We start from the raw sequence: 23,672 nt of genomic DNA on the forward strand, positions 1-23,672 counted from the left end.
ACATGTGAGAACCTATCATGGTGGCAATTACAGGACACTCAAATTTTGGGGTATCTGTAAAAAATCCTTGGGTGCAAGGAAAGGAGACCTGGATGCGCTTCTTCTACAAGAAGAAACCAGGTGGATATATCGCCTTGATAGTCGTAGCCCAAAGGGGCTCAATGAAGGCTTTGCATTTACTGCCTTCTTATAATTATGAGAGGAAAGCTTTTATTAATTTGTGGTTATCTCACATGCAAATCCACCCACTTGCAGTGGGTAGGAATGTAAGCTCACATAGAGGTCTTATTCAGACGTTGAGACAGACCAGTATTTATGACATCAATATTGGATTTATATTTTTATGGATTCAATACTGTAAATAATAGCTATAATATCTTGTCTAAATAATTATCTAATATAGTGACAGATCTGACATCATTGGGGTGGGCAGTACAGCCAAGGTATGCTACAACTGAACATGCAGGCGAGCAAGTTTTGGGGTATTGGTAGCTCTCTTCATGTAACCAATTAACTGTAAGTAATCATCAGATGTCAAATTACAGTCATGTAGTATCCTCTGTTATTAATTTGGCCTATCTTGTCACCAATACTATTTAGGCACTGTATTCGGTATAGCCAGGGTTTCCTGGTAGGCGATTGGCTCTAGTCACCTAACATATGCCATTAACTAGAGGCGACTGGCTCTAGTCATCTAACATATGCCATTAACTTACCCCATGATGCTGTTAAACATTTCAGCCCGTTCTGGTTGTTGAGGTGTTCGGAGTTGGTGCGCAGCCCTGTGCCGCGCAGCTCATGCGCAGTTGTGCGTGGGTTAATCCGCCACTGCTGGCCCGTTTGCGCATGCGCCGTAGCGACTGCGCACAATTAATTACGTCATCAGGTGGCGACGGTGGTTTCCTCCTGATATGGTGTATGCGCCGCAGGGCCAGCGCACTGATAATGACGCGGCCTCCCTATGACATGGCGAGCATCGTCTTTGCCTTATGCAGATTGGCTGTACAGTCTAAACACTCCCTCCCCTCCCCATGATCGATAGGCAGTTAAGATCTGTCAATCAATATCTTGACTATTTCAGCTTCCGTTTTTTGATGTCATCCATTGCTGCCCATTACCCCTGAGGAAGCCAGAGTACTGGCGAAACATGTCGGGGGGCAGTGTTAGGTTTTAATGTGCGGTTACCTTCCCACTGTGTGGTTGCCTCATGAGTAGTCCGGATGGATTACAGCTTTATTACTGACAGTAGTTGGCGAATATAGGAGAATTCAAAGTGTTATCCACGTCTGCACTAATAGGGAGGAGATAGGTAGCATCTATATTTGCCTGGGTGTTCTGATGACACAAATCGTACACCAGTATACATGCAATAGATGTGAAAGTAATACAATTAGTTATCACTGTAGCCATTAAGTGCAGACGAGGTAGGGTAATCAAATTTCCCTTTCACAATTAGGGGCAGGGATAGTGAATGTTCCCCCTCCCCCCCCCCTCTTTCCCTCGTGTTTTTCCCTTTTTCCTCTTGCTTTCTCCTATGTCATTAAGCCAATGTCAACAGCAGAGGTTTGGTGGCTGTGTTTTTAATATCCTATATACTTTTCTGTTTCAATGGTCAGTACCATTGTGTTCTATGCAACTATTCAGGTTTTAATGTATATTCAATAAAAGTGATATATTAATTTGACTTGGGCCAAGATAGGTTTTTTTGCCTGTTTAGGCATCTGTAAATAAAGTGTAATTAACCTTGCCCTAGTCTGGTCCTATAGGTATTTAGTAGATTGATAGGCTCAGCGGCCTTTATATTTGATGTGGACCCGTTTCACCGACCACAATTTTCCTCTCATTTTCCCATCAAGGGTTGTCTGCAAGTGACTATTACATGGCAGGGTTCCTTTTGAATGCACCCCAAGCAGTTTTCAACAGTACGGAGGCAGCACAGGTGTTTTCCACTGGCTGTCTCCCTATAAATATTACTGATATATCAACAGCATTTAAAGAGGTACAGAAAACATATAAGCAATATGTCAGAGCTCAATGGGAGGTAGCCAGCTTAGAAACATACCAACAGCAGGGCCTAGTGTTCAGGGGCATGAGAATAAATATTGTCCCCCACTCGCATCAAGATGATGCCACGTTCGTTAAAGGATGGCAACAACTGTTAACGGAGAACTCATTGCGTATGCAACAATATCTGTTGGATTTTGAAAAAGTGTCATTGGCAGATACTGCCAGGAAACTAGAGCAGGACATCTCCCAGATTCAAAATCTTAGGTCTCATCCAGAGTTCGCTACACAGGAGACTAGGTTACAAAAACATATTGAGTCCTTTCAAACTGAGATAAAAGAAAGGAAGCACAACAAATATATTAGGGACAAAAGGGATTTCGATACTGGTCAGATATATCACATTAGGTCTAACATTAGTAACCAGTCAAAAAGATATAACACCAATAGACAAGGAGTATCCCAGTCAGATCTTTCTGAGTCTGATTGGTCAGGATCGGAAGGTCGCCCAGTAAGGTATACTGCTGATTCTAGGCGCAAATATCGAGGTCGTGGTAAGTCAAACCAGAAGAGGGCACCTAGTCCCCAGATAGGTACAGGAAACACGTCAGGTCAGATATGGCAAGAAGCACAAGGATTTGTCCCCCTCACAAATGTAGCTATGGCAACAGCTACCCCAGCGACAGGAGTCAGCTCCCAACAACATGGCCAACCATTGCCTCCGTCATCATCTGGGGCCTTCTGTCCTCCATCTATGCCCCTGTCGTCTACAGCAGTGCCCATGAATTTACCTTCTTTTTTAGGTCAAGGCCCTTCCCTGAGGGACAGGGAGAAGTGGGCATACAATGCCAGAACATAGATGACCCGTTAAGGGTGATTAATCTGTCAAGCTTCCCCCTTAGACCTGAACATCTTAGGGTACTTAATAAGGGACTGTCCTTTACACCCACACCTTCCTTCCACTGTTTTGACTGGGTTAAGGATATAAACCTGTTTGCTAGAAGGCTTGCCCTCCACAAACTGTTTAATCAACAATCTAGAGAGTGCCAACGGATCCAGACTAATGAAAGACAGGCCTTAGCCATATTGGAATCATTGGACACTCTTGATGTAAATGCCCAAGACCTAGTTGTAGCACCTTTTTCAACACTAAAACCTCAATCTAAGTACACCCCCCCGTTTAGTCAGTATGGTAACATAGATACCTTCGTGCAACTAGTAACAAGGGATCTAAAGACTTTGAGTACCAAAATACCCACCACATATGCTAATCTTGCGGTGGATGAACAACGGGCCTTAGAAGAGCTTAGCCAGAATGAAGAACTGGTAATCAAACCTTCAGATAAGGGGGGGAATATTGTCCTAATGGATAAACAGTACTACAAAAAGATGGTGGAAGATCTAGTTGAGCAGAATGATACATATCAAAAGTTGGATTGTAATCCCACTGAGAGGTTTTTAGGAGAACTGAAGGTCATCCTAACTACAGCAAAGGTGAACAACCTGATCTCAAAAGAGGAGTACCAATATCTTTTGAAAACACATCCGACGACTGCCACTATATATGCCACTCCAAAGGTGCACAAACAGAGGCGACCAGTGCCGGGCAGACCAATAGTGTCCGGTAACAACAGTCTAACAGAGAATATCAGCGAATATGTGGATGGATTTATTGCCCCCTTTGTGCCCAGTCTGCCCTCGTATATTAGGGACACTAAGGATGTGGTCACCAGGCTCCAGGACATTCAGGTCACCCCAGAAACAAAATTGGCCAGCCTCGATGTCGAGGCCCTTTATTCAAATATTAGGCACGACTTGGGAATTAATGCAGTATCCACTTATCTTTCAACTAAGAGTATTCAGTTTTGTGCACATAATGAGTTTATTTTAACTCTCCTTCGATTCTTACTCACACACAATTACTTTCTGTTTAACGGCCACTATTATTTACAATCTGTTGGGACCGCGATGGGAAGTAAATGTGCACCAAATTATGCTAATTTATTTTTAGGGTGGTGGGAGGATACTATAGTTTTCACATCGGATTTATCTGATTTCACTCAACACATATTATTTTGGGGTAGGTACATCGATGATGTACTGGTACTCTGGGAAGGCACTATTGAGAAATTTCACCGTTTTGTTCTAGCACTTAATTCTAACAATATAGGTATGGCATTCACGTCAGAAATACACGAAAGCACCATTAATTTTTTGGATCTGAAATTGGTCCTGGATCCTGATGGCCACATCCGCTCAGAAGTTCACCGGAAGTCCACAGCGACGAATAGTCTGTTAGAATGGAGCAGTTTCCATCCCAGGCCCCTTAGAAAGGGCATACCTGTCGGCCAATACATCAGGGCCCGCAGGAACTGCTCGGATGAAGCATCCTTTCAAAAAGAAAGTAAGATCCTGTATGATCGGTTTCGTGCTAGGGGCTATCCCAAAAAGGTGTTACATCATGCATATGCTAGGGCAAGCAATACTAATAGGATAGAGCTCCTGACCACTTCACCTAAGGACTCCAGTAAACAGATAGTCAGGTGCATTGGCACCTATGATGCTCAAAATAAAAGAATATGTGGCATCCTTAGGAAGCACTGGCATGTCCTGTGGGCAGACAACGACCTGAGGGCAGTGATTACACAGTATCCAAGTGTTACCTATCGGCGTGGCAGAAACATAAAAGACGCTTTAGTGCATAGCTTCTTTCGTCCAGTTCCACCCAAGACCACCTGGCTGAAATCAAATCTAGTAGGCACTTACCCGTGTGGAGACTGCATCTTCTGTCCGCTTGTCAGGAGGTGCCGCACCTTTGTCAATCCTGTGGACAAAAGAGAATATCAGATCAGACAATACATTAATTGTAAAACCACAGGTATTGTCTATGCCATTGAATGTCCGTGCTGCAAGATTTATGTTGGTAAGACATCCCAACAGTTTAGGAGAAGGATCTGTCAACACATTAGCAGCATCAACACCTCGGCAGATACCTCAATCTCTAGACATGTGAGAACCTATCATGGTGGCAATTACAGGACACTCAAATTTTGGGGTATCTGTAAAAAATCCTTGGGTGCAAGGAAAGGAGACCTGGATGCGCTTCTTCTACAAGAAGAAACCAGGTGGATATATCGCCTTGATAGTCGTAGCCCAAAGGGGCTCAATGAAGGCTTTGCATTTACTGCCTTCTTATAATTATGAGAGGAAAGCTTTTATTAATTTGTGGTTATCTCACATGCAAATCCACCCACTTGCAGTGGGTAGGAATGTAAGCTCACATAGAGGTCTTATTCAGACGTTGAGACAGACCAGTATTTATGACATCAATATTGGATTTATATTTTTATGGATTCAATACTGTAAATAATAGCTATAATATCTTGTCTAAATAATTATCTAATATAGTGACAGATCTGACATCATTGGGGTGGGCAGTACAGCCAAGGTATGCTACAACTGAACATGCAGGCGAGCAAGTTTTGGGGTATTGGTAGCTCTCTTCATGTAACCAATTAACTGTAAGTAATCATCAGATGTCAAATTACAGTCATGTAGTATCCTCTGTTATTAATTTGGCCTATCTTGTCACCAATACTATTTAGGCACTGTATTCGGTATAGCCAGGGTTTCCTGGTAGGCGATTGGCTCTAGTCACCTAACATATGCCATTAACTAGAGGCGACTGGCTCTAGTCATCTAACATATGCCATTAACTTACCCCATGATGCTGTTAAACATTTCAGCCCGTTCTGGTTGTTGAGGTGTTCGGAGTTGGTGCGCAGCCCTGTGCCGCGCAGCTCATGCGCAGTTGTGCGTGGGTTAATCCGCCACTGCTGGCCCGTTTGCGCATGCGCCGTAGCGACTGCGCACAATTAATTACGTCATCAGGTGGCGACGGTGGTTTCCTCCTGATATGGTGTATGCGCCGCAGGGCCAGCGCACTGATAATGACGCGGCCTCCCTATGACATGGCGAGCATCGTCTTTGCCTTATGCAGATTGGCTGTACAGTCTAAACACTCCCTCCCCTCCCCATGATCGATAGGCAGTTAAGATCTGTCAATCAATATCTTGACTATTTCAGCTTCCGTTTTTTGATGTCATCCATTGCTGCCCATTACCCCTGAGGAAGCCAGAGTACTGGCGAAACATGTCGGGGGGCAGTGTTAGGTTTTAATGTGCGGTTACCTTCCCACTGTGTGGTTGCCTCATGAGTAGTCCGGATGGATTACAGCTTTATTACTGACAGTAGTTGGCGAATATAGGAGAATTCAAAGTGTTATCCACGTCTGCACTAATAGGGAGGAGATAGGTAGCATCTATATTTGCCTGGGTGTTCTGATGACACAAATCGTACACCAGTATACATGCAATAGATGTGAAAGTAATACAATTAGTTATCACTGTAGCCATTAAGTGCAGACGAGGTAGGGTAATCAAATTTCCCTTTCACAATTAGGGGCAGGGATAGTGAATGATTCCCCCTCCCCCCCCCCCCTCTTTCCCTCGTGTTTTTCCCTTTTTCCTCTTGCTTTCTCCTATGTCATTAAGCCAATGTCAACAGCAGAGGTTTGGTGGCTGTGTTTTTAATATCCTATATACTTTTCTGTTTCAATGGTCAGTACCATTGTGTTCTATGCAACTATTCAGGTTTTAATGTATATTCAATAAAAGTGATATATTAATTTGACTTGGGCCAAGATAGGTTTTTTTTGCCTGTTTAGGCATCTGTAAATAAAGAGTAATTGACCTTGCCCTAGTCTGGTCCTATAGGTATTTAGTACATTGCACAGGACACACACTTAGTAGCATTGCCCATGAAGCCAGTGGCGTTGCTAGGGCTGGTATCACCCGATGCGGTAGAAAATGGTGTCACTCCCCCTATATAGTGCCCCCAGTAAATGCCCCCATAGTGCTCCTCTCCCCCTTCCTCCTAGTGCCCCCATAGTGTACCAGTATAAAATGCCCCATATATAGTGCCCCAGTAGATCCCCTTAGTGTCCCCCATAATTTGCAAGTATAAAATACCCCTTCTTAGTGCCCCCCGTAGATGACCCCAATAGCACTCCTCTCCCCCCTTCCCCATAGTACCCACCATAATGTGTCCCAGTATAAAATGCTACTGTACAGAGCCCACCATATAAAATACCCCTTCTTTGTGGCCTCAGTAGATGCCCCCATAGTGCCCACCAATAATGTTCCAGTAATAAGTGCCCCAATAATGTGCCAGTAATATGTGTCCCCAATAATGTACCAGTAATAAGTGCCCCCAATAATGTGCCAGTAATAAGTTTCCCCATAGATGCCCTCCAATAATGTGCCAGTAAAATGTGCTCCCATAGCTGCCCCCCAATCATGTGCCAGTAACAAGAGCCCCCCCAATCATGTGCCAATAGCAAGAGCACCCCCCATCATGTGCCAGTAACAAGAGCACCCCCCATCATGTGCCAGTAATAAAAGCCTCGGCCCCCCATCATGTGCTAGTAACAAGACCCCCCCAATCTTGTGCCACTAACAAGAGCCCCCATCATGTGTCAGTAACTATAGCCCCCTCATCATGTGCCAGTAACAAGAGCCCCCCCATCATGTGCCAGTAACAAGAGCCCCCCTCATGTGCCAATAAAAATACTGTACATACTTACCTCCATGTCAGCGATGCAATGCAGGCCTCTTCTGGCCTGTGTCCCGCGCTGTACGGCTCAGGCGGCGAGATAACGTCATTGTGCCGCCTGCACCGAACTCTGATAGGCTACCAACACTAGGCCGGCAGCCTATCAGAGGAACAGGGAAGGGACACGCCTCTGCCTCCCCTGCCCCACCGGCTGCAGCTGCGCTTGTCTGTGATAACGCCCCCTGCCGTGCTAAACACACGTTCAGACAATACACTGGCTGCAGGGCAGGCCAGCACCTCCAAGGCGTAAAGGGAAAGCTCAGAGGATGAGGAAGCAGAGTAGGAGGAGGAATCAACAGGAGGCAAAGAGAAACGCCCTGCAATCCTCGGTGGTGGAAGGACATGCGCCAAACTGCTATCCGCCTCCAGCCCAGCCGCCCGTGCATTTATCCAGTGTGCTGTTACGAAGATATAACGTCCCTGACCGTGCTTACTGATCCACGTATCCGTAGTTAGGTGGACCTTGCCACAGATGGCGTTGCGCAGTGCACACCTGATTTTGTCCCCACTTGGTTGTGCAGGGAAGGGATGGATCGCCTGGAAAAGTACTGGTGGCTGGGCATGACGTACTGTGGGACAGCCACCGCCATCAGATTCTTAAAACTGTTCGTGTCCACCAGACGGAATGACAGCATTTCAAAGGCCAGGGATTTCAAAATGCTGGCATTCAGGGCCAGGGATCGCGGGTGAGTAGGGGGGTACTTCTTCTTTTGCGCCAGTGTTTGGGAGAAAGACAGCTGAATGCTTCCATGGGACATTGTGGAGATGCTTGGTGACTGAAGTGGTGGCGTTGCTGCCACATCCTCTTTTTGCGGGGTGGCAGGTGCCACTTTCACTCCAGAGGGGGGTGATGAGGCCGAGACTGCAGCAGAAGAGGAAGCAGGAGGAGCCAGAGACCTTTCTTGGTTTTTGAGGTGTCTACTCCACTGCAGCTCGTACTTTGCACTTAGATGCCTGGTCATGCAGGTTGTGCTCAGGTTTAGAACGTTTATGCCTCGCTTCAGGCTCTGATTGCACAGCGTGCAAACCACTCTTTTCTTGTCATCAGCACATTGTCTGAAGAACTGCCATCCCAGGTAACTCCTTGGAGCTGGCTTTGGTGTGCTCGGTCCCTTGGTGCGGTGGGCAGTATCAGGCATACTGTCTAGGGGACGGCCACTCCGCTTTTGCACCCTGCTCCCTCTTTTGCTGTGCTGGTGGCTCTGTGCGACCACCGCCTCTTCCTCCAAACTTCACAGGTCACTCACATGACCTTGATTCCATGTGGGGTCGAGGACCTCATCATTCTTCACATCATCTTCCACCCAGTCTTCACCCCTGCCCTCCTTGTCAGTCTGCAAACTGCAGAAAGCCATAGCAGTTGGCACGTGTGTTTCATGATCATCCGTGATGTGCTGCGGTGGTCCTCCCATGTACTCATCCTGAAACATAAGTGGTTGGGCATCGGTTGGAAAACTCTGCTAGCATTGTATCAAAAAGCAGAAGAGACTGCTGCATGACTTGGGGCTCAGACTGCTTGGCTGATTTGCAAGGGAGTGAGGTGAAAGACTGATGGCCATAGGCTGCAGGTGCCAACTCTGATCTTTCAGCAGGGGAGACAATGTAAAGGAATTGGAGGCACTGTCAGCCACCCAATCTTCTATCGCCTGTACTTGTTTTGGCCTCACCATTCGTAGAGCTGCATTCGGCCCTACCAAATAACGCTGAAGGTTCTGTCGCCTACTCGCACCTGAGGAAGGTGTTTCACATGGGCTTGTAGCTGGCACAGATCGACCATATCCTCTCTCTGCAACATGAGCTCCACTAACACCAACAGAACCACCACCAGGGCTATGTCACTTGTTTGACGCTCTCCTCATTTTTTGCGGCTACCCACCGAAGTAACAGATGTTTTTACTAAATTATGAACAATGCAAAGCAGTTTTTTTTTTAGGCCAAAATGGGTTAATGTCACCCAACAATGGAATAGACGACTTTTAGAAATTTAGGTCCCTGTCACCTAGGCAAGGAAGGGTTTTTTTGACGGGAAAAATGGGTTAATGTTACCCAACAATGGAACAGACACATTTTTTAAACTTATTGCCAGGTCTGCTATGCAGTGCAGGCAGCAAAGGTACTTTATTGCCCCAAAAAGTTTTTTTTTCTCACACACAATGAAACAGATGGATTTATCTGTATTTCTTTAACTACCAGAAATGCAGCACAGGGCAAAAAGGTACTTTATTGCCCAACAACAAGGTTTTTTTCAACCCTAAATGAAACAGAGATTTAACTGAGATTATATTTCACTCTCACAGATAAAGCACAGGGGTTTTTAACATAAAAAATTCTGGATATCTCAACCCTACAATGGAACAGATGGATTTGCTAAATTTATGTGCGTGCCTGTCACATGTGCAGGCCTCAGAGGTACTTTACACCCAAAAATGGGAATTTGAAGCCCAAAAATGTAACAGCGGTATTTAATGGTTTTATTTGACTGACAGGAACACAGCGTAGGCCGCAAATGTACTTTATAGCAACAAAAATTGACATTTTTCAGCAAAAATTTAACTGCAGTATTTGGCACTTTTGTTGGACTGTCAGAAATGCAGTACAGGGCAAAAGGGTACTTTATTGCCCCCAAAAAGTTTTTTTAACCCAAAATGAAACAGATGGATTTGACTGAGATTATATTTCACACAGGAGTTTTTAATAGAGGTGGGCCGAATCAAATTTTTTTCGAATCCGAATACCAAAAGGTTCTCGAATATATTTAATCTTTCGAATTTTGAATCCTACGAATCCTGTACATAAGAATTGTGTGAACGGTGTAAGAAACAAAGTGATCCAAACTCAATATTCTTTTAATATGAAAAAATAGAGTCCTTACTTTTTTAACAAAGTATTTGTCAACACAGAAAGAAAGTAACCTTAAAGACAACTGAAATGAGAGGTATATGGAGGCTGCCATTACTTGAGCAATAACAAAGAGGGACTTCTTGTGTCTACAGAAAAGTGACATGATCATTGGGAAGTGCATTAGTACTATGACCCCCATCATCAGCCTGGCACTCACATATCAATAGACAGCAGCAGACCAGCGTGACACAACTTACAAGAAGTCACTACTACTACTCCAACCCTCTCCTTACAGCATGCTCGGTGCAGTAGTTTCAAGAGGCTGAACTACGGACTTGCTATGAGACGTAAAGCAGTTTAGTGAGTGCAATGAGAAACATACAGAGCTGCGCACACAACTTACCCTGGAGCTCACAAACACATCTCTGCAGTGTAGCAGCCAGCAGATAAGGCGCAAGCAGATAAGACTACAGAAGCCGCCAGAGAACCAACAACCTCAAGGACGGCGGCTGAAGAGGTTCAAACAGCGTCAGTTTGTTTGAACCTCCTCCTCCTCCCTCTTTTGTGGGTGGATAAAAAAAAAACTTGACAGGAGAGCTGTGCAAACAAGTCCAGAGAGTGTCACTCGCTGCCCGGGCATGGCAGAGGCGGCCGCCCGGGACTCCTCAGGCTGCTGTTATGCAGTGCTTGTTTAGGGTTTTACTAGGGAAAGTTCACAGGTAGGGAAATGGCAGGTGTCTTGGGAGGCGCGGGGATGTGGAGCGGGGACGTGACGTCGTGGTGGGATTCATCGGATTTGAATTTTGGAAATTACATCGGGATTCGAGTACACGAATCCCATAAATCCAGCAAAATTCGAGGGATTCTTGGATTCGAAGGATTCGTCGCCCCACCTCTAGTTTTTAACATAAACAATGGTGGATATGTAACCCCCTACAATGGAACAGATGGATTTGCTGAATTTATGTGCCTGTCACATGTGCAGGCCTCAGAGGTACTTTACACCCAAAAAATGGGAATTTGAAGCCCAAAAATGACTGACAGGAACGCAGCACAGGGCAAAAAGGTACTTTATTGCCCCCAAAAAAGGGTTTTGGTATTGCTGAATACTGGATTTGCTGAATTTATGTGCATTCCTGTCACATATGCAGTGCAGGCCTCAGAGGTACTTTACAACAAAAAATGTAAATATGTCACCCCACAATGGAACAGATGAATTTAACTGATTATATTTTACTCTCAGAAATGCAGCACAGGGGTACTTTACAGAAAAAAATGGGGATATGTCACCCTCTGGGTCCCTAAACTCACAGACGGTATTATTTTCCCTTCCCCTGGCACATATGTAGTGCAGGTGCACTTTAAACATGGGTATATGTCGGCCACTGAACTACAAGAATAGGATTAAATGATTGTCCCTGGCACATATGCAGTGCTGGTGCTCTGCTTTTGCACAAAATGGCCGCCGACGCCCATCTAACTAACAGACGGATTAAAACTTTTTTTTCAGTCTCACTGGGCTCAGGGCAGGGTACAAAAATGTTGCATTGCACCCCCAAAACAAAAAACGCTGTATATCGCAGACTTCACACCAAGTGCAGATATCAGAGTCTTTCCTAATCTCTCCCTCACAGCAGCAGCATCCTATCCTACAACTAGTAAGAGCAGAGTGACGTGCAGCGCTACGTGACTCCAGCTTATATAGAGGCTGGGGCACATGCTGCACTGGCCAATCACAGCCATGCCATTAGTAGGCAAGGCTGTGATGGCTTCTAAGGGCACATGAGTTAAACTCTTGTTGATTGGCTGCCCTGCAGCCTTTCAAAAAGCACCATTTTACGAAAATGTTCGGGTTCGGGTCCGGGTACAAAAATCCCTAAAGTTCGGTACAAACCCAAACTTTACAGTTCGGGTTTGCCTAACCCTAATTGTATAGATTTTCTACAAAAGCAGACAATGGAATGATAATCAATGTAATCTGTAATTCAAGGTTATTTGTTAGTGTTTTGATTTGAAGATAATTCGTTTACAGATCCTTCCCCTGCTTAACTGAATTGTGGCTGTTCACTTCACTTCATTGTATAATATATTTTGCAAATCCCAGTCTGAAATCTTAGTTGATTAATTCAATTTATTACCACATATTCTTCTCAGTGTGGCAATTATCTGTGAACTTTCAATACTTATGTAAATTAGATGTAAATCAAAGGATGAACCATTTACGATATAGTAATTTCATTTCAGAGGCAAAGGGTATATTTTGAAATATAACTGCATATCTTCAAATAAAATAATAAGACTTGGATATCTTTGAACCTCATGAGATACCTGGCTAGGTCACTGCTAGCCAGTGATGCTGCTCATTTGTGCTTACCCAGTTAAATAGTTGTAGTGCGTACTCCAGACACTTGATTTAATTCTAAATTGTCGTTGCACCCTTGAAAACATCAAAATGCAATATATAATTTTATATCTCCCTTGTAACTATTCACATACACTCCTTACTCCATTGTGCCTTCAAATATATCTGTATAATCCCAGTCATATAGCTAGAAATACTGATGTTTCTTGCATTGTTGACAACCTAACCCTCCATAATGGAACTGTGCAGTTTACTACTTTAAGGCTTCCTGAAAAGATTGTGTATTAAACAAGGCAAACTATATTCTTTATACATAAATAATGTCTAGATTATCTGCAGGTCTTTTCTGCATCACTCTTGAAGGGGATGTCCAGAATTACAAAAAGGGGTCTGTATTTTTTATGAAACAGTGGCATTCTTGTCCATAAGTCATGTCTGGTACTAGATCTCATCCATATTTGTTTGACAATGTGTAGGTGCTCTAGGTTTAACTGATTCACCTGATCAGGAAAGGAAGGTATACAATAAAAATATGAAAAACCGGCACTCTTTACCTGGTAGAACACTCAGAGAGCAATGAAGGGAAAATTGTAGGTAAATGTATTTATGGAATAGAATGGATCCTTATTTAAGTGGAACAACTTTTTTTAACTCATGAAAAATGCCATATTCTGTATCTGGCATACTCTGTCAGGGCTGTGGAGTCGGTAGATAAATGCTCCGACTCCTCAGTTTTTTGTACTTCCGACTCCGACTCCGACTCCCCGACTCCGACTCCTCTGTATTTGATATGCAAATGTATTTTATACATTCCTTGAAGGAAAGAAAGAAGTTCTTCTAAGCTCTTCTAGCACAGAGAGGTAGTTGGGCAGAAGCTGCTGCCTTCTCCTTTGTGTGCTGATCTTCTGCTGAAGATAGGGCAGTGGGAGGATCCAGGAAGGGACATTTATTTTAAAACATGATTTCCCTAGAAGAATCCCATAGTCATGTTTAAAGTTTAAGATAACATTCTGAGTTTACACGTTTTATAGCCTTAGCTGAATGACAGCAGTTTTTCCAATGGTTTACAGCTTCAGTCTTGAACTATTGACCCTCCATTCCCTTCACTTATACAAGTGTCTCTAGTCTTGCAAAACACATATTTACTTAATCCCTTATCAGTGAGAGGCTAGGTAAACTATGGGCATTGTGTTCCCTGTAACATCAGAACACAACACAATGGAAAGTATATGTATTGCCACTCCTAATTGTGCATTGCGTACCATATAGTGAAGCATATGAAAAGCATGCTTCTTCACATCACTGAACGCGTTTGTTTTGCGGTTACATGAGGCACTGCATGCATTGGCCTTTATTCTTACAGTAGAGAAGTCATTAATTATAACTGTTTATGAATTCGGACATTTAAACTTGCATTTTTATTTTATTTTTTTTATTCCAATTTAAATTTAGTAGGAGTCGGTTCATTTTTTGCCGACTCTGACTCCGACTCCAGGTACCCAAAATTGACTCCGACTCCGACTCCTCGACTCCGACTCCGACTCCACAGCCCTGTACTCTGTAGACCAGTTCTTCTCAAACTGTAAACCGAGCCATACTGGTGAGATGCTACTTAATTGTTAAGGTGCAGCTAGCAAGGCTTTTTTGACAGAAGTGATCATATGCTATAGCAAATTGGGTAGACCTGGCTCAGTAGAAAAATGAAAGACACATTTAGATACATTTTTATTTTTTAGATGGACCTTGAACATTGGTTAAGAAAACATCTTCTGAATGGTGGGGACACCAGTACAAAAAGCTTGAAAAGCAAAGTTCTCGACCACAATATCAAAGTGAATCTCTGCCTTAGGACTTTGGGATCTCAACAAGCAGGACTGTTTCATTATCATGGAACTGTCACCAAAAAATACTGAACTTGAACATAAGCTACAACTTCATGTGAAATGAATATGGCAAGTCTACTGATGTTCCTAGTAATGTCTTGTTTTATGTACTAAAAATATTCTCAGTGCTCTTTTCTGTCTTTATTTTGTAATAAATAAATTAGGTGGAATTATTGGGATGATTTCTACTAAGTGTATTAAAGAATATGTAATTATTTTGGTTTACCAATAATGAAAATATTCTGCTTCTGTTCTAGAGAGCAAGAAATACTTTTCTGTTTTTACGTACCCTAAAATTGTTCTTTTAAAAACTACGAGTTGTCAAGGAATATGAGGATAAAAAAAAAAACTTTGTGTTCTGAGGTCAAGAAGGCAGAATCCTTCTTGACCTTCACATAGCGAGACATAATCAGTTTTCATACCACAGTAAAAGTATGGATGTTCTTTCACTAACACCTCCACTCATCAAGCAAGCTTGCCTCATGAAAATATAAACCGCTATCTTATTATCTTTTGTGCATGCAAAAATTATGATGAAAATAAAGCTGAAAGTTCTAACAACTTTATGATAGGAGTGCAATGTGGGAACATATTGCATAATTAACTTTTCAAACAAAAAATTTAAGCGTTTCCATTTAGAGAGTCAAGGCATTGTGCCTTGATAAAGAGGCAAATAAGGTAATGATACAGGTGGAGTTGGACTCACAGCACTTGCAGTCTATAGGAATACATGAACAAACAAATCTCACAAGGTTTTCATGTGACTGTTTCATGTCAAATATAGATAAGCAAATCGCACAAAATTCAGTTCAGGTTTGATTCAAATCAATTCTACCTGAATGAAAGGTGTCCAGTTGGTGTGAAAATGTGTGTATGACACTGAGATCTCCTAGGATTTATATTTTTTTTCTCTCACTTTTTTTGTAATATACAGTGCCTTGCAAAAGTATGCACCCCCTTGACTTTTTTCGTATTGTGTTACATAACAGCCTTAGGTTCGATGTTTTGGTAATCTGAATTTTATGTGATGGATCAGAACACAATAGTCTAAGTTGGTGAAGAGAAATAGGAAAAAAATATAAATAAAACTATTGTTTAGAAATAGAAAACAGAAAATTGGCATGTGCATATGTATTCATCCCCTTTGTTAGGAAGGCCATAAAAAGCTCTGGTGCTACCAATTACCTTCAGAAGTCACATAATTAATGAAATGATGTCCAACTGTGTGCAATGTAAGTGTGTGTCACATGATCTGTCATTACATATACACACCTTTTTTGAAAGGCCGCAGAGGCTGCAACACCTAACCAAGAGGCATCACTAACCAAACACTGCCATGAAGACCAAGGAACTCTCCAAACAAGTAAGGGACAATGTTGTTGAGAAGTACAAGTCAAAGTTAGGTTATAAAAAAAGTTCAAATCTTTGATGATCCCCAGGAGCACTATCAAATCTATCATAACCAAATGGAAAGAACATGGCACAACAGCAAACCTGCCAAGAGACGGCCACTCACCAAAACTCACAGACTGGGCAAGGAGGGCATTAATCGGAGAGGCAGCACAGAGACCTAAGGTAACCCTGGAGGAGCTGTAGAGTTCCACAGCAAAGACTGGAGTATCTGCACATAGGATGACAATAACCCGTATGCTCCATATAGTTGGGCTTTATGGCAGAGTGGCCAGAAGAAAGCCATTACTTTCAGCTAAAAACAAAAAGGCATGTTGTGAGTTTGCGAAAAGGCATGTGGGAGACTCCCAACATGTATGGAGGAAGATGCTCTGGTCTGGTGAGACTAAAATTGAACTTTTCGGCCATCAAATAAAACGCTATGTCTGGCGTAAACCCAACACATCACATCACGCAAAGAACACAATTTTTCAGCAGCCAGGACTGGGAAACTGGTCAGAGTTAAGGGAAAGATGGTGCTAAATACAGGGATATTCTTGAGCAAAACCTGTACCATTCTGTGCGTGATTTGAGTCTAGGACGGAGGTTCACCTTCCAGCAGGACAATGACCTCAAACACACTGCTAAAGCAACACTTGAGTGGTTTAAGGGGAAGCATGTAAATGTGTTGGATTGGCCTAGTCAACCCCCAGATCTCAATCCAATAGAAAGTCTGTGGTCAGACCTAAAGATTGCTGTTCACAAGCGCAAACCATCCAACTTGAAGGAGCTGGAGCAGTTTTGCAAGGAGGAATGGGCAAAAGTCCCAGTGGTAAGATGTGGCAAGCTCATAGAGACTTATCCAAAGTAACTTGGAGCTGTGATTGCCGCTCTACAAAGTATTGACTTTAGGGGGGTGAATAGACCTTTTCTGTTATTTTGTCCTATTTGTTGTTTGCTTCACAATAAAAAAAAAAACATCTTCAAAGTTGTGGGCATGTTCTGTAAATTAAATGATGTAAATCCTCAAACAATCCATGTTAATTCCAGGTTGTGAGGCACCAAAACACAAACAAAAGTCAAGAGGGGTGAATACTTTTGCAAGGCACTGTATATATATATATATATATATATATATATATATAAAAGAGACTGGGCACACCTCCAGATAATGGGCCACTAGTTTTAATGATTAAAAATATCAATATTAAGGCAGACAGTAGTATATTGAGGCAAACAATAGTATATTAAAATCTTATAAACATCAATATTATATTTAGGCAGACAATAGTATATAAAACCCTATAAATAATATAATACTATACTACTAGTAAAATACATAAATACTAAAAATACAAAAAATCCGATTGGGACCAAAGCGCTAATAATAATTGATAAGGTAGAGCTCAGCAGCAGTCATATGAATATAGCAATATGCGATACTGGAATAGTAGAGAATGGCAGTCAATGGCAATGGGAGAGTTCCTTAGGAGCTGCCGTGCATTTGAACAACTGGATGAATGTTCTTCTAAGTTAGTTACACTCCGTGTCTCACAGGCAGCTATGTACTGCCTGTATAGCGCATACAGTGAAGTTAGTTCTGTGCAAGGGGGAGCTAAACATACGGCGGCGTCCCGCTGTATGTATAATTCAACAATGTTTCACTGCACAGTTACTTGATAGCACATTAGGTTATATCAACCTCGAAGTCGGAACGGTCTTACCCGCTTGGTGCGGCCCCAGCCGTCCTACGAAAATCGGATGGACTTGCGCTCTCTATCCTCCAGAATATCTTACCCTGGCGTAGGTTTGTGCAAGTGGGGCCGCCGGTTTGGCTTCGGATCCAGTATAGTAATGTCCTCTACGCGGGTTTTCAGTGGACAATGAGCAGCAGTCTTTATCCATTTGAGTAGTGCACTACTTCTTTAAATGATGGGGGGTCTGACCAGACGCGTTTCGGGGCTAGAGTGTCCCACTGAAGAAGGGGACACTCTAGTGCACTACTTTCATATATATACTATTTCTATTTTGAGTAGTGGGGTGTTACTACTCGACTGTGGGCACCCCGTGTGGTGGTCACGCAAACCTGTGCGTTTAAACTACCTTTTTTGAACATATATATATATATATATATATATATATTTAGTATGATTGTATCACTCTCCTCTTTCTCTCTGTCTTACTTGCTCCCAGAAATTCATCTGAATCAACAAAAATTCAAATCCACCTCAAATTATGTCAAATCAGAGTTGTTTAGATGTAAAATATCCAGGATAAAAGAATGCCAGCCAGAAATGATATGCAAGATATGAACAAGATGTATTATCACACAGAAGTCATTCACTAGTTAGAACTAAAGCTGTTGGGTAACTTAAGGCCCCCATACACAGTAGTGTACTGTCAGCCAAACCAACCAAAAATGGCATGTATGGTCAACACTCTAATGCCTGTGGAGAGCTCTTAACAGATGATGTTGGAGAAGAAATGGATCGGGTGAAATTTTTTCACCCTTTTGTTTCCCTGGAAGATAAGCCGCGTCTAGAAGTATTCCTGATCCTGCCTGAGGTTCTCCTACCTGATGACAGTCAAGGTGCCATAAGTGTTGAGGGTTTTTCGTTGCAAGAAAGTTTCCCAGTTTTGGTGATGCTGGCACTTTTCAGTGCAATAGTAGGAAGCAGTGAAGTTGTGCAGCAGATCAGTTCTTTTACTGAAGAATTTAAATGCAAACAGATCAGGACAGTTCTTATCAGACACGGACTGGCAGGATGTTACAAAACATGCACTTTCACAGATGTTACAAGGTTCACAATTGCACAAGTAGTAACAGGCCTTAAAGTTAACTTCCTCAAACTGCACTCCACCAGCTTACACTGACATAAGAATCCAGACATGAGGTGGAATACTTTAGATAAATGCAATGCAATTAGGAGAAGGCAAACTCTTCTGTTACATTCTATGAACAAGTTGCAGTACTGACAAAGTATTTCCACAATATCCACCCTGGATGTGGAGATGTTTACAGCAGGCCAAACTGTTTTGGTGTGCTCAGGCATCGGAGGCAACTCCTGAACGCTAGTGCTGTAGATTTAATATTTAGTCAACAAAAATTTAGACAATTTATCTCTACTGGTTTTTCCCGACACCACCGTCTCTCATCAAGTCTGCTTTCTGTAGGTGTTCTGGCTCTGTACAGGGTGGTACAAGGTCTAGGGCAAGCTAGAGTATCATCTCTACATCTTGGCATGTGTTTTCTTTGCTGTCCTGACTTAGACTAGACTAGATTACCTCTGAATAGAGTGTTCTAACTCCTCTAACCCAGTCTAGTGGTGGCTGATAACATGGCCTGTTGTTACCATGTGCACATACATATACAGTAAAGGCATACATTATACATAAATATATTAGTGCGCTTTCTTTTGCAGTTTGTAGTATACTGTAACACTGGAGAAGGATGCTGCATACATGTTTGGCTGAGCTGAACATTTATGTGTATGAGATACCAGGGAGGGTGTTAGGAGAAATAGATTGTTTGGCAGACAGCTATTGGATGTGTATGCCCAGCTTTACACTTGGTGTTGGCATTATTAATTATTAGGAGACTTTCTATTTATTTCTTTAGCTTCTTGACATGCAAATTTTCTTAGAAACTGTGCATGAGACAGTTGCTGTTATCACCATTGCTCTACAACAGGGGTGCACAACCTGCGGCCCAGGGGCCACATGCGGCCCTTGATACCATTCTGTGCGGCCCTAAACCATCTGGTAACAGACATGTATGCCTATGTCTTGTGGCTGCTCACATGTATTTTTCATGTATTTCTCCCATTAGATGGGAGTCCTGGAAGTGTAACTAGACATTAATGGTATATAATGTGTGTTCAATATGCCATAAGTACAATATTTCAGTTGTTAATACACCTTTAAATTTTAATTTTGGCCCTCGTCATTAGTTCAGTAGGGCAATGTGGCCCCCAACCAGGAAACGTTGAGCGCCCCTGCTCTACAACATGGCTGTGTGTAGCCTTATTGGTGTAAAATTTTGGCTAACTACTTATTACTACTGCTATAAATTATTACAATGTTTACAGTATGAGATGTTCTTTAACAATTTTTTATGTTTTTCAGGAAAATATGTTAACAACATAACTATTTGCCACAATTTGACCCATATGATCCCTTTACATGATCATTATGGACAGTATGATATATATACATTATTGTCAGGATTATTAGGCAATTGCTGTTTCTTCGGATCATTTTACTGATTTCTCATGATTTATTGTAGTTAGTGCTTTACTTAAAGGGCTGTCTGAGTTAACGGGGTTGGCCACTTTCTGGCTACTGTTCACCAATGTGTTTGTAAGATAATTATATGACACTAATATAGCCTTTGTAAAAAAAAATACAAATCTGTGACACTTTCTATGTTTCATAAAATATGCCCCCTTGTTAGCCAAGTGTTTTGTGCTATCCATACAGAGGTCTTCTCCATAAAATGTCTGCTCATGGAAGATCATATGACCAGGCAAATCAACCCCATGTGATACCTCATTCATTCAAATACACTGCACCTGCCACCTGTACTTTACTGTTGGGAGAGGAAACAGAATCATGTGTCTGTTCACATGACCTTTCAGCAGAGGCCATTTTATGTACAGGACCTCTATGTGGACAGCACAGAAAATTTTGATAGATATAGTCATCTTACATACATATTGGTCACAAGTAGCAAGAAAGTGACCAACCCTTTTAAATAATAACTGAAGTGGCAGATGTAAATAGTCTAAAATAACAAAATCAAGTACTTACCACCTTCCTCCTTTGCCAGTTCCAGCGTCCCGTACTGCTAATGTCGTCTTCATGGCTACTGCGATAACATTTTGTGCATGCAGATCACCATGCAGCCAATCACTGGCCTCAGCAGTATATGAAACGTCGCCGATGCAGCCAGGAAATTGACTGCGGCGGGGGGGGACCGGAGCACAGCGTACTTCTTCTTTTGATATTTTAGGACATTTACAGCTGCTGTCTGAGTTTGTATTTAACTTGAACAAACTCTTTAACCACCTCCCGACCGCTGTACGCGTATATGCGTCCGGGAGGTGGTTGCTTTACTCCTCCTGGACGCATATACGCGTCTTCTCGCGAGACGCGAGATTTCCTGTGAACGCGCGCGCACAGGCACGCGCGCTCACAGGAACAGAAGGTAAGCGAGTGGATCTCCAGCCTGCCAGCGGCGATCGCTCGCTGGCAGGCTGGAGATCCGAATTTTTTAACCCCTAACAGGTATATTAGACGCTGTTTTCATAACAGCGTCTAATATACCTCCTACCTGGTCCTCTGGTGGTCCCTTTTGTTAGGATCGACCACCAGAGGACTCAGGTAGGTCAGTACAGTCCCACCAAACACCACACTACACTACACTACACCCCCCCCCGTCACTTATTAACCCCTTATAAACCCCTGATCACCCATGATCACCCCATATAAACTCCCTGATCACCCCCCTGTCATTGATCACCGCCCTGTCATTGATCACCCCCCTGTCAGGCTCCGTTCAGACGTCCGTATGATTTTTACGGATCCACGGATACATGGATCGGATCCGCAAAAAGCATACGGACGTCTGAATGGAGCCTTACAGGGGGGTGATCAATGACAGGCGGGTGATCACCCATATACACTCCCTGATCACCCCCTGTCATTGATCACCCCCCTGTAAGGCTCCATTCAGACGTCCGCATGATTTTTACGGATCCGATCCATGTATCCATGGATCCGTAAAAATCATGCGGACGTCTGAATGAGCCTTACAGGGGGGGTGATCAGTGACAGGGGGGTGATCACCCTGATTACCCTGATCACCCCCTGTCATTGATAACCCCCCTGTAAGGCTCCATTCAGACGTCCGCATGCGTTCTGTGGATCCGATCCATGAATCCGTAAAAATCATGCGGACGTCTGAATGGAGCCTTACAGGGGGGGTGGTCAGTGACAGGGGGGTGATCACCCTGATTACCCTGATCACCCCCTGTCATTGATAACCCCCCTGTAAGGCTCCATTCAGACGTCCGCATGCGTTCTGTGGATCCGATCCATGTATCCATGTATCCGTAAAAATCATGCAGACGTCTGAATGGAGCCTTACAGGGGGGGTGATCAGTGACAGGGGGGTGATCACCCTGATTACCCTGATCACCCCCTGTCATTGATAACCCCCATGTAAGGCTCCATTCAGACGTCCGCATGCGTTCTGTGGATCCGATCCATGTATCCATGGATCCGTAAAAAATCATGCGGATGTCTGAATGGAGCCTTACAGGGGGGGTGATCAGTGACAGGGGGGTGATCACCCTGATTACCCTGATCACCCCCTGTCATTGATAACCCCCCTGTAAGGCTCCATTCAGACGTCCGCATGCGTTCTGTGGATCCGATCCATGTATCCATGGATCCGTAAAAATCATGCGGACGTCTGAATGGAGCCTTACAGGGGGGGTGATCAGTGACAGGGGGGTGATCACCCTGATTACCCTGATCACCCCATGTCATTGATAATCCCCCTGTAAGGCTCCATTCAGACGTCCGCATGCGTTCTGTGGATCCGATCCATGTATCCATGTATCCGTAAAAATCATGCGGACGTCTGAATGGAGCCTTACAGGGGGGGTGATCAGTGACAGGGGGGTGATCACCCTGATTACCCTGATCACCCCCTGTCATTGATAACCCCCCTGTAAGGCTCCATTCAGACGTCCGCATGCGTTCTGTGGATCCGATCCATGTATCCATGGATCCGTAAAAAATCATGCGGATGTCTGAATGGAGCCTTACAGGGGGGGTGATCAGTGACAGGGGGGTGATCACCCTGATTACCCTGATCACCCCCTGTCATTGATAACCCCCCTGTAAGGCTCCATTCAGACGTCCGCATGCGTTCTGTGGATCCGATCCATGTATCCATGGATCCGTAAAAATCATGCGGACGTCTGAATGGAGCCTTACAGGGGGGGTGATCAGTGACAGGGGGGTGATCACCCTGATTACCCTGATCACCCCATGTCATTGATAATCCCCCTGTAAGGCTCCATTCAGACGTCCGCATGCGTTCTGTGGATCCGATCCATGTATCCATGTATCCGTAAAAATCATGCGGACGTCTGAATGGAGCCTTACAGGGGGGGTGATCAGTGACAGGGGGGTGATCACCCTGATTACCCTGATCACCCCCTGTCATTGATAATCCCCCTGTAAGGCTCCATTCAGACGTCCGCATGCGTTCTGTGGATCCGATCCATGTATCCATGTATCCGTAAAAATCATGCGGACGTCTGAATGGAGCCTTACAGGGGGGGTGATCAGTGACAGGGGGGTGATCACCCTGATTACCCTGATCACCCCCTGTCATTGATAACCCCCCTGTAAGGCTCCATTCAGACGTCCGCATGCGTTCTGTGGATCCGATCCATGTATCCATGTATCCGTAAAAATCATGCGGACGTCTGAATGGAGCCTTACAG

The sequence above is a fragment of the Bufo gargarizans genome, chromosome 5, assembly GCF_014858855.1.
Source record: "Bufo gargarizans isolate SCDJY-AF-19 chromosome 5, ASM1485885v1, whole genome shotgun sequence".
Classification (NCBI taxonomy): Eukaryota; Metazoa; Chordata; class Amphibia; order Anura; family Bufonidae; genus Bufo; species Bufo gargarizans.